The sequence below is a fragment of the Primulina tabacum genome, chromosome 11 (genome assembly GCF_025594145.1).
Source record: "Primulina tabacum isolate GXHZ01 chromosome 11, ASM2559414v2, whole genome shotgun sequence".
Lineage (NCBI taxonomy): Eukaryota > Viridiplantae > Streptophyta > Magnoliopsida > Lamiales > Gesneriaceae > Primulina > Primulina tabacum.
The window spans coordinates 39961528-39973271 of NC_134560.1; the positions used below are offsets into that span (position 1 = coordinate 39961528).

General features: G+C 33.4%; 1 pseudogene; it reads right to left on the bottom strand.

Moving 5' to 3' along the window:
* Positions 1-484: 484 nt before the first annotated feature.
* Positions 485-9605, bottom strand: LOC142519879 (carotenoid cleavage dioxygenase 8 homolog B, chloroplastic-like; annotated as a pseudogene).
* Positions 9606-11744: the final 2139 nt, after the last annotated feature.

Here is an 11744-nt window from a genome sequence, read left to right on the forward strand (position 1 = left end):
CAAAATTTGTCTCACCGTCATCTTCTTCTGTCGCACCGGCCCATGCTACAAAGAAATGTTCAGAGGGAATGGATCCATCATCGCACCAGTTCTTCGCCTTATTCCCACCAAGTCAATATGAACAACCAAATATTCAGATGGAATTTCTAACATGCCATTGTGAAACAAAGAAAATCTGACATTGGTTAAAGTGTTGGGGAAGTTGCAAGGCCTTTGAGCACCACAAGCATAGCCATATGAGCATATCTATATTTCTTCCCCAAATAATTAGCATTTGTACTGGACATATCCATCACTTTCCCATGTTCATTTGGTTCCAAAGCCACCTCTAGACCTCCACACGGGCTTCCATCCATCGGAATTCTGAATCTTCCAACTATATTCAAAGCAATAAATTAAAATTAATCAATATCACTTTATTTCTTAGGTTTTATGTGAGTGAATATACAACGCTTTCAACATGAATAAACTTCACTCAGAAATATTATATTATATTCTTATATAAAAAAATCCTCACCACTTATTATCCAGGATTTTTCAAGTCCAGCGACAGCGTCAGGAATTCGGTATCTGTTACAATGGGATGCGCTGAGTGAATCAATCCCCCAAGTTATTGTTGTATTCGATTTTCCTGACCGTATCTAATGTATCTGGATCAGTGACAATGGACCCCTTAATGGTTTCTATCAGGCAAACAACCCACACATCATCGAGTTTTACAACACCGATGTTGGCGTTATCGCTCAGATATGAACGTGAAAAGAGTTGTTGGGTTTGGCCCAACTCTTACCCAAGCCCAAAAACCCAAAGCCCGTTCCCATAAGCCTTAGCCTACTAGGTTTTATGTTTTATATTATTTAAACCGAGGTTTTCTCTCAGGAGCCATGAGATTGGGACATAATCAATAGCGTGAAATTGTGCACTTTACTCTTCATTCTTCTTCTGCGTGTAGTGCTCTTTGCTTGGTACATGTGAGGTCTTCTCTTCTCTTCTTCATCTCTATTCCTCAAGTGATATACGAGAGTGTGTGTGAGATTGGAAGCTGATCTCGGTTCCTTGTGCTCTCTCGATCAATGTCGTTTCCAGCCTTGGTTGAGTTTGCCTACTGTCTGTGTTGAAGGTTGGCCAGCCAGCTATAGAAAGTACGGGATGACTGATGGACACCTAACAGAGGTATCAGAGCCATTTTTTGCTGCCCGCCGTGTTGTCGTCGTCGGAATCTGAAACTCTTACTTAGGGTTTCTCTCTGGTAGGCTTCAGTAGCGTAACAGCTTGCCGCGGATTTATGTGATGGAATTTGTTGCTGGTAGAACTCTATGTTTTATGTGCTTCTTGGTTATTTTTGTGTTTCAATTTTCGTGGCTAAAAGTTGCTTCCGCTGTGTTCACTTTGATCTTGTGTGATTTAAATTTTTATGTGTGAAAATTTGTTGTTTTTGATTAACTGTTGTATTTTTTGAAAATGGCTATGACTGGATATCATCTCAAACCTTTTGACAGGATCGGTTAAGGGGTTAAATCGTTGAACTACAATAGCTTGGTTCTTGAAATATTGAACACCGATGAATTAAATCGAGTTTGGTTTTCAAACCATGCGGAAGACACTCGAAATAATCATTCGTAGAAATCAATTAAACATTTTTGTAAAGCATTTAAAATATATGCAAGTTGAATGAGTAATAATATTTTGGTTGAAGCATTTTATCAAACACTTGGTATGCAATATTTTGGTATTTGAAGAACACATAAAATGCTTCAACAATGCTTCTATAAAAACAGTGGAAATGAACAGTAATGCAATAAACAAATAGACACGATTTTGTTTATGGATGTTCGGAGACTTCAAATGCTCCTACGTCGCCCCTTTTTCCCCTTGGAAAGGATTCACTAAAAGACTTTGATTTATACAACTCTTTGTACAAACCCACTCCGGAAGGGCAGCACCAAACTAGAACTCGTAGCACTCAAGATTGTAGGCATCACCTCACAATCAGCATATTATTTAATGTCTCATATGCAAAGATTACAAACACATTGTTTTACGTCTTTGTGTGAAGACTCACTCAACTAATATTTGAAATTCAACTCTCTTGTATATGTGTGAGTGATTGTGTGTGAGGAATTTATCCTTTACAGTGTACATCTCAAATGTATCCTCACACAAGGGCTTGTGCTCTCAACTAGCTGATTTTTTCATGCTAACTGTCCATGCTTTGAATCATCTTCAAAAGATTTTGTTTGATCTTCTAGATGTTGTATTTATAGTCCCCAACAATGATATATACGTTAGACACAAGAATATGACCGTTTGAAAAGTTTATGTACTGTTTCTGATATTACAACGGTCAAATTCGCCTTGCTGGACATTTCCCGACTGGTCAACTCAACTGGTCATTCAGTTCAACTGGTCAGCAGCTGGTTCGGTTCAGTTCAGTTGGTCAGCTGCTGGTTCGGTTCAGTTCAGCTGGTTCAGTTGGTCTGGTTCAGTTCAACTGATTCGGTTCAGTTTCAGCTGGTCTAGTTCAGTTCAACCGGTTCGGTTTCAGTTGGTCAGCAGCTGGTTCAGTTCAGTTGGTTGGTCAGCTGGTCAGCATCTGGTTCAGTTGGTTCAGTTTCAACTGGTGTGCTGAAATCAGCCTAGCTGATTCAGTTTGTGCAGAATCAGTAGCTTCATCATCATTTATCAGCATCTTAAATTTCGATTCAGACTTTGACTTCTAAAGATGATTTGTAGATCATCGTCTTATCTTTACAACGCATAATGAATCGCTTCATTTCGATAACCGAGCTGAGAGATACGACAAAAATACCACAGATGCTCAAACCCAACTGATTGTTGTCTTCGTGCGATCAGTTACGATCAGCTATGATCAGTTTGACCTAGATAACATCCGATTTTGCCCAACTGACGTGAAATACAACTTGTTTAAATTGAGTTTTCTGATCATTTAAGTTGGCGGATTGTCATTTGGATCATCCAGTTGAGAGATATCTTCAAAACACCGAAACTTGCTAGAAATTCAGTTTGTGCAGAATTCAGTTTCAGCTTGCTTCTTGTTTTAATAACTTCACACTTGAGTAAATATGTTAGAAACACAACAAGTTTTATTAACATCAAAATCAAGATTGCGAACATGAAATGTTCCAACACCTTTTAACGGAAAAACAAATTTTTCAATATGACAACAGAAAATGAAAGGTATTTTGATACAACTAAAGGTTTTCAAAGAGATAGGCCTTTCATATTCAGCTACCGAAACTGCCGATAAAAAGGCTGAAAATGATGAGTTTGCTTATTCGTCTATAATTTTGAACTTGTCTGACTCTATGTTAAGAAAATTTGGTAAACTGAAATCGGTTAAGGAACTTTGGGAAAAATTAGAAGAACTTTATACTAAAACTTTGTTGTCCAATAAATTGTTTTTGCTTGAGAAATTTTCCGGTTCAAACTTGACTTAAACAAATACATTTATGAAAACCTTGATGTGTTTACCAAATTAGCGCAAGAAATTAAGCGAACTGGAGATAAAAATATTGATGATTACATCCTATTGTTCTTTTAAATGTTATACCTGATTCATATAGTGATGTTAAAGCTGCCATTAAGTATGGTAGAGATCAGATAAAGTTAGAAACCGCTGTGAATGGCTTGAAGAGTAAAGAGATTGATTTAAAAACCAATAAGGGTGGTAATAATTCTGGTGAGATAATATTTGTTAGAGGGAGGTCTCAAAATAGATTTCAAAATAAAAAACCTTCAACCAACCATAACCAATATTTCGTTACAAATAGAGGCAAGAGTAAATCAAGGTCTAAGCCGAAGCCCAAGAATAAAAAATTCTATAATTGTGATGAAACTGGTCATTACATTAAAGAGTATTATAGGCCTAAGCAGAACCAAAACCAAAATTTTAAAATCATCATGATGACCATGCTAATATGGCTTATTGTAGTGAAAACATGGGTGATATTTTTATGGTGACTGAGATATATGATTTGTCTGTTGTGAATCATGTGCATTCAAGTTCTATGTGTGAAAATGAATGGTTAGTTGATTATGCTTTTACGTTCCATATGTCTCCATTTAAAAATTGTTTTCTAGTTATAAAGATGTGAAGCATGGGACTGTTTCTATGGAAAATGAAAAATTGTGTCAAGTTGCTAGTCTTGCTGATGTATCGCTGAAATTTGATTCTGCTCATGTGTTAACTTTGGAAAAATGTGAGGCATGTTCCCGATTTATGTCATAATTTGATTTCTTGTGGTGCATTGGAAGATGCCGGTTTACATGGTAGATGGGGAATTGGGGTTATGAAAATTATGAAAGGATCTTTGCTGATTTTCAAAGCGACTAAAAAGAAAAACTTGTATGTTTGCTATGCTGAATCTGAATCTTGTATGCAAAATTCTGTGAATGCTGTCTTGAGTGACAAAATTTATTTGTGGCATAAAATATTAGGTTACATGAGTTTTAAAAGTCCTCAAGTTTTGCACAAATATGGTTATTTTTAAAGTGACAAATTGACTTGTATCTCATTTTGTGATTTATGTGTTCTTGGTAAACAGTCTAGAGTGAAGTTTTTTAATTCCCCTATTCTCAAACAATCTGTCACTTTTGAAATACTTGAGTATTTTCATGCTGATGTTTGGGGTCCTGCTAATGTGCCCACACGTGGTGGGAATCGATTATTGATGATTTTAAAGTGTTAATCAGTAGGGATGTTGTTTTCGATGAATTTGAATTTCCATGTTTATCTGTTCTTTTACCTATTCCTGAACCTTCCACTGCTTCAAACAAGGTGGAGCATTTACTTGTTCCAAGTCATGATTCTGAGAATGTGCGAAATGTTCCTGATATGAACGATTTATCTGAAGAAATTAATTCACTGCATGTTAACAACATTTGGATTCTTGTACCTAAACCTGAAAATTGTTCTGTTGTGGACTGTAAGTGGTTAATTAATGTCAAGAATGAATGTGAATCTGTTAGATTTAAAACTAGATTAGTGGCTAAGGGCTTTACTCAAAATGAATGGATATACTATACTTGAATATTTGCTCCTGTTGTAAAGTTTACTACTGTGAAACTTATGTTTGCCCTTGTTTCTCAGTTTGATTGGGAGTTGAAACAATTAGATGTTAAAACTGCTTTTTTATATGATGAACTTGATGAAAAAAATTTATGAAGCAACCTGATTGTTTTGTTGATTCTAAGTATCCTGATCATGTTTATTTGCTAAAGAAATATTTATATGGATGTGGATTGAAGCAATCTCCCAGGCAATGGAACAAAAAATTTTATAAATGCATGCTCTCTACGGATTTTACTAGAAGTAATTATGATAATTGCTTGTATTTCAAACACAATGCTAAAGTTTCTGTTTTCTTACTTATCTATGTGAATGATATGCTATTGATTAGTTCTTGTGTGAAGACTATTGATCATGTCAAAAATTGCTTGAGTGCTAAATTTGATATGAAATTCCTAGGAGATGCTAAACGTATTTTTGGCATGAACGTTTATAGGTGTTGGAACATTTCATTTTTGCAATCTTGATTTTGATGTTAATAAAACTTGTTATTTTGTTTATAATGAATTTACTTAAGTACGCAGAAGCTGAAACTGATCAGGATTCGAATTGATCAGTTACCGAGCCAAAACTGAAACTATCGAGATGCTAACTGAAAGTGCCAACTGATTGCCCAAAACTGAACCAGTTCAACTGACAGACCATGTGATAGGTAGTTCAGCGGAAGACCTTCAGAAGCCCGGCCAGCTGATGAAGAGCTCAAATGATGAAGAGCCCAGCTAACCATTTCAACTGAAGCAGTGAAATCAGTTCAGCTGACGAGCCTCAGCTGAACTGATTTCACCAAACCAGTTCAAGATCAGTTCAACTGACCAGTCCAGAACATCAGTTAGGAATCAATCAGTTTGCAGAACACGACAAGCTTATTCAAATAGAAGTCAATTGTGCGCATTGAGGAAAAGCTTTTGTCCAGTCAAAAGACAATAATGGACGTTGCAGCAGAGCTTAAAACCTAAACGTTCCAGAATGACTGTCGGAAAGTACAGACATATTTCGAGGAATGGATTCAAATTGCAACGAACATATTTGACGAGTCATGGTGTACGGTCACATTGCCTCTATAAATACTAGACCAAGATCATCAATATACAAGTGTGGAAAAACATATACATGAGTGTGTGAAAGAAGAAGTGCACGCATAATGCACATCAGTTTACAAGAAACAATCAGCCCAGATTTGAGGGAACACTTCAAAGTGTTATCAGCTTAGTTTAGAAGCATTTTTCTATCAATGTGTGAGAACACTTTCGTGTTGTATTCATATATCAGTTCTCACACACACGCACACACAACATCACTCACATATACAGAAAATAGAGAGTATTGATAAGTTGAGTGAGTCTTGTACAAAGACAATAAACTTGTGTATGTAGTCTTTAACACGTAGACGTTAAACAAGTGTTGGCTGGAAGGTGCTACCTTCAATCCATGCTAGGAGTTCAGTTAGGAAGTAGGATAAGTCCTAAACTGAGTAGGTTTGTACAAGGCATTGTATAAATCAAAGTTTTCTAGTGAATCCTACCCGAGGTGGTAGAAAGGATGACGTAGGAGCAGTTGAAGTCTCCGAACATCAATAAACATATCTTGTGTACTTAACTGTTTAACTTTTGTTTTCAAACTTATTTGATTAATTCGAGCAGTTATCAGTTCAGTTCTCACCATAACTGAACTGATATATGCAAGAACTGATCTCCCTCATCTTAGTTATTCAGTTCACACAAGTTAAAGGCTTCCAAATTAATCATATTTCTTAACGAGATTATTTCGAGTATTTTCTGCTTGATTTAACACCAAACTCGATTTAATTTATCGGTGTTTACATTCTTATAACACGAGCTATTGAAGCTCATGGAAAATATTGTGTTTGAAGCACCTTCGTAGGTGTTAGAACCGATACATCAATAGGGATAGAAAACGTTACGTCATTTTGTTGAATCGGGATATTTATGTCAAGAAAGTTTTGAGTAAATTTTCCATGTCGAATGCAAAACCAGTCAATGTACCTTTAGCTGATCATTTTGTTCTAAGTAAAGAGCAATCTACTAAAACTGATTTTGATGTTAAAAATATGAAGCATGTGTCATATTCAAATGCTATAGGTTCTGTCATGTATTTAATGGTTAGCACGAAGCCTGATATTGCATATTATGTGAGTTGTTTGAGTCGGTATATGTCTAATCCTAGTGTTTACCATTGGCAAGCTGTGGCTTTTGAGATATATCTGAATGGTTCTGTGAAGCATGGTTTAAAATTTTCAAAATATGATGTTGGTGTTAAATTGGTTGGATATGTGGATTCTAACTATGCAAATGATAGTGACAATAGTAAATCAATAAATTCTTATGTGTTTACATTTGTGGTGCTTGTATTAGCTGAAAATCTCAATTACAACACATTGTTGCTCTTTCAACCACTGAATCTGAGTATGTTGTTGTTACTGAAGCTTTAAAAGAAATTATTTGGTTGAAAGGTATAATTTTTTAAATTGGTTTTCTTGAAGGTGAAGTTGTAGTGTTTTCTGATAGCCAATCTGGTATACAACTATGTAAGAATCATGTTTTTCATTATAGAACTAAACATATTGATCTTAGATTCCACTACATTCGTGATGTGGTAGCAGAATGCATAGTCTATCTTGAAAAAATTCCTTCTTATTTTAATCATGTTGATATGGGAGCTAAGTGTTTGTTTGTTGAAAAATTCAGATCTTGTTAAAAATTTTAAATTTTGATACTTCTGATTGATGTGTTTGGTTTCTGTTCTTTGATGTAGCTTACTTGGTGTTTGCTATAAATTGATACTTGTACTAACTTAGTGTTTTCAACAAGTGGGGCAATGATGATGGCTATAGATGATTCTCCTGTCCAGTGAACTGGTGTTTGGCCGAAAGGTGGAGAAATATTGGGTTTGGCCCAACTCTTACCCAAGCCCAAAAACCCAAAGCCAGTTCCCATAAGCCTTAGCATACTAGGTTTTATGTCTTATATTTTTTATACCGAGGTTTTCTCTCAGGAGCCATGAGATTGGGACAGAGGCAGTAGCATGAAATTGTGTGTTGTACTCTTCATTCTTCTTCTGTGTATAGTGCTCTTTGTTTGGTGCATGTGAGCTCTTCTCTTCTCTTCTTCCTCTCTATTCCTCAAGTGATATACGAGAGTATGTGTGAGATTGGAAGCTATTCTCGGTTCTTTGTGTTGTCTTGATCAGTGTCGTTTTCAGTCTTGGTTGAGTTTGCCTACTGTATGTGTTGCAGGTCGGCCAACCAACTATAGATGGTACGAGATGACCGATGGACACCTGACAAGAGTTTTGCGAGGTCGCCTACATAGGATAAGAAGTTGTCGGGCTTCGGGACTTTGGAGAATTCGCTGTAGCAGAGTTTGTTGTTCTTTTTGGCTGCTTTGTAGGCATTGGACTCTATCTAGTGATGGCCCATTACAAGGCGTCCGTTCTCAAAATGGAGGCGGACTAGGGTGGCATAGCCATCGAAGAAGTGGCGGAAGTTGTAGTCTACGATGTGCCAGAGGCCGGGGCCGTTCCTTAGGTGTGTTCCCCTCTGCATGGAGTCAAACATAATATATAATATTTATAATAATAATTAATCAATTTAATAATTGTAATATGAAATATTTTACTAGCATTAGTTATTGATTGGCTTTACATGCATAAACAATTAAATTTGAATGAGACATCCCACGTAATCTTCGCCTACCTTTATTTTTTTAAGAGATCATTCACGGTTCATTATCCTAAATAATTATTTGCAGATTACAAATTATTTTGAAGTAATCTTAAAGCTTAAAATTGAAAAAATGGTAATTGCTATCCCACTTATTTTAGATGTTTTTGTTTTGATTAATATATATGTTGCACACATATCATGCATACTTATGTGAGTACAACACCGATGAAGTATCTCACACTTATTGGATGTTCAATTTTTTATGTTTCGTAACATCTAATATGTGAATGACATCTCATCTCGGTGCTCACATAAGTGTGTACAGTAGATGTGCAGCATATCAAAACTCTTATATATATTATCGATACAGATACATAAATTTTAATTTTTAAATGAAATATTAAATAGTAGTAAATAAGTTGTTCTTCGAGCAAGAGATTAAATACGCATTAAAACTTAAATTTTAAAGAAATATATAGATTATTTCCTTTGAATTACCAGCCATAACGGGATTTCTCCTTGAACGTCAAGCTCTCCTTCCCATCTCTCCTGCTTTACATTTCTCCATGCAACAAGCTTCTGATCATTTCCCCAAACTTGCTCTGTCGGAGGGGCGACGGCCGGAGGTTTTGTTGCGACATTCATAACAGTTAAGCTCCGATGTTTAACTAATTTCATAGTAATTGTTTTCTTGAAAATGGATTAATCGTTTATCAGATGGGATTTCTTCCGAACCGGAATTTTGTCGGATAATTTTACGGTTTGATGGTAGATATTACAAGGGAAGACATTGATTTAGGAGTTGAAAGAAGATGGTCTGTGAAAGAGAGAGTCTTTTTTCTTGTGAGGAACGATGGAGGTTCAAATCACACACAAATATATAGGGGGTGCACAAGGATTTACAGTATAGCCAACTCAAGTTATAATAAATTCAGAACATTTTTTTCCCGGTGTACTGGTTAATCTCATTTGGAATTTTAGCTAATCTATATATATATATTAGTAATTTCTCGCCAAAATGTCATTTCTAAAAAGCAGAGTTTTTGCCAAAAATAGTAATTTCTCGCTAAAATGTCATTTCTAAAAAAGGAAAGATATAAATATAATGAATCTTGAAATAAGAGTACTGCAATAAATGATAACTTCAATTATTGTTTGCATTGATTATATTGAAAACATAAACTACATTAAAATTTTTGCATTGATTATATCAATCAATTTAATTTGTGATATGAATTGTGTTACTATGATATATTTAATTTTTATTACAAATTGTATAAATAAATTATAAATACAAATGATTGCAATGTTCAGCATCACTCATCTATATATATATTTTTGCAAAAAAGTAATTTCCCGTCAAAATGTTATTTTTTAAAAAAGAAAGATATATTAATATATTGACATATGTGTACTGCAATAAATGATCACTTCAATTATTGTTTACGTTGATTATATCAATTCATTTAATTCATTTTTGAAATTAATTAATATTTATATTAATTTAAATGTAATTTATGTATTATATGTTTTTTTTAATTTTTTTTACTCAAATTAAAACTAAACTCTATTGAAAACGTAAACTATATTAAAATTTTTGCATTGATTATATCAATCAATTTAATTAAAAACTGTATAAATAAATTTAAAATACAAATGATTGCAATGTTCAGTATCACTCATGAGATAAATCATTCAAAAATACATTTTGCTATTTTAAGTAATTTTCTGCCTAAATTACTTACTAAAAAAGAAATACAATATTTAATTTCTCTAAAAATAAAATTGGTTGAGTGTTAAAAGTTATCAATACAACAAGGTTTTTCAATGAACATTAAATTATCATTTAATAATCATAAATTTTTTTTATCCCAAATGCATATTATTTCGAAATTACCTTAATTTGAAAGAATTAATGCATGGTAATTTTCTTCCAAAATCATATGTATATTGTATATCTTGAATTGTCTTCTTAAAAATTCAAATAAGAGAGCACAAGAAAATTAAAAGATATAGATACAAAAATGTTTCAAATGGACATTAAATTACTCTCAATAAACATATATATTACCCTCAATAATCAGAAATGTTTGACACCCAATGCATGCAATTCGAGATTTATATAATTTATAAAAATTTAATGTATGATACACTTCTGTCAAAAGCATCCAATGTATAATTTTTGTCCCTTGGGATGTCTTATTTGAATTTTAAATTATAAATAATGCAATATTGCATATTATATTAAAAATCAATTTTATTCTATTTATCTTACTAAATTTATCCACTCCAAAATTAAATTCTGAAATGACTCATCTTTTCAGCACCATATATGAGTTGAATCCTTCCAAGATGTAATGTTCGTTTAAATTTATATTTGTTCGTTGTTATGAACTACCTACATATGGAAACAACGAGAACTACGAGACATTAAATTTGAAATCTGTCTTTCATGATCGAGAAGTAAAAAAATATTATTATTCTATTTGTACAAAATTTTAATTATTACATATTATTAATGTGATAATTTTCTTCTATATTACAAGGTTCACGGATACATGATATTATAAAATGTCCCCTGATGGAAATGATTAAACTAATTCTAAAGAAAGTACGCAATTTATTAGAAGACACCTTATAAAATTTATTGACATTACTTTGGAATACACATAGTAAATGTTAATAAAATAACTTTTCTGATTTATACATAATTTACTTATGATCACACGTTTCATTTTTCTTTCGGAATAATAGGTTGTTGTGTATATTATGAAGAGATTTTGTAGATAAAATCACAACTCATATGGATAAAAATATTGATGAAACAATTATTGTTATCATTCAAATATGTCAAACATGTGTCATATCACAAAATTGTTTGTGAATATGGATTTAGACGAAATTACTGAATTTTTAAAAAAGTATTTATCATTATTTTTATTGAATGTGATTTAAAAATATTTTTTTATCGCA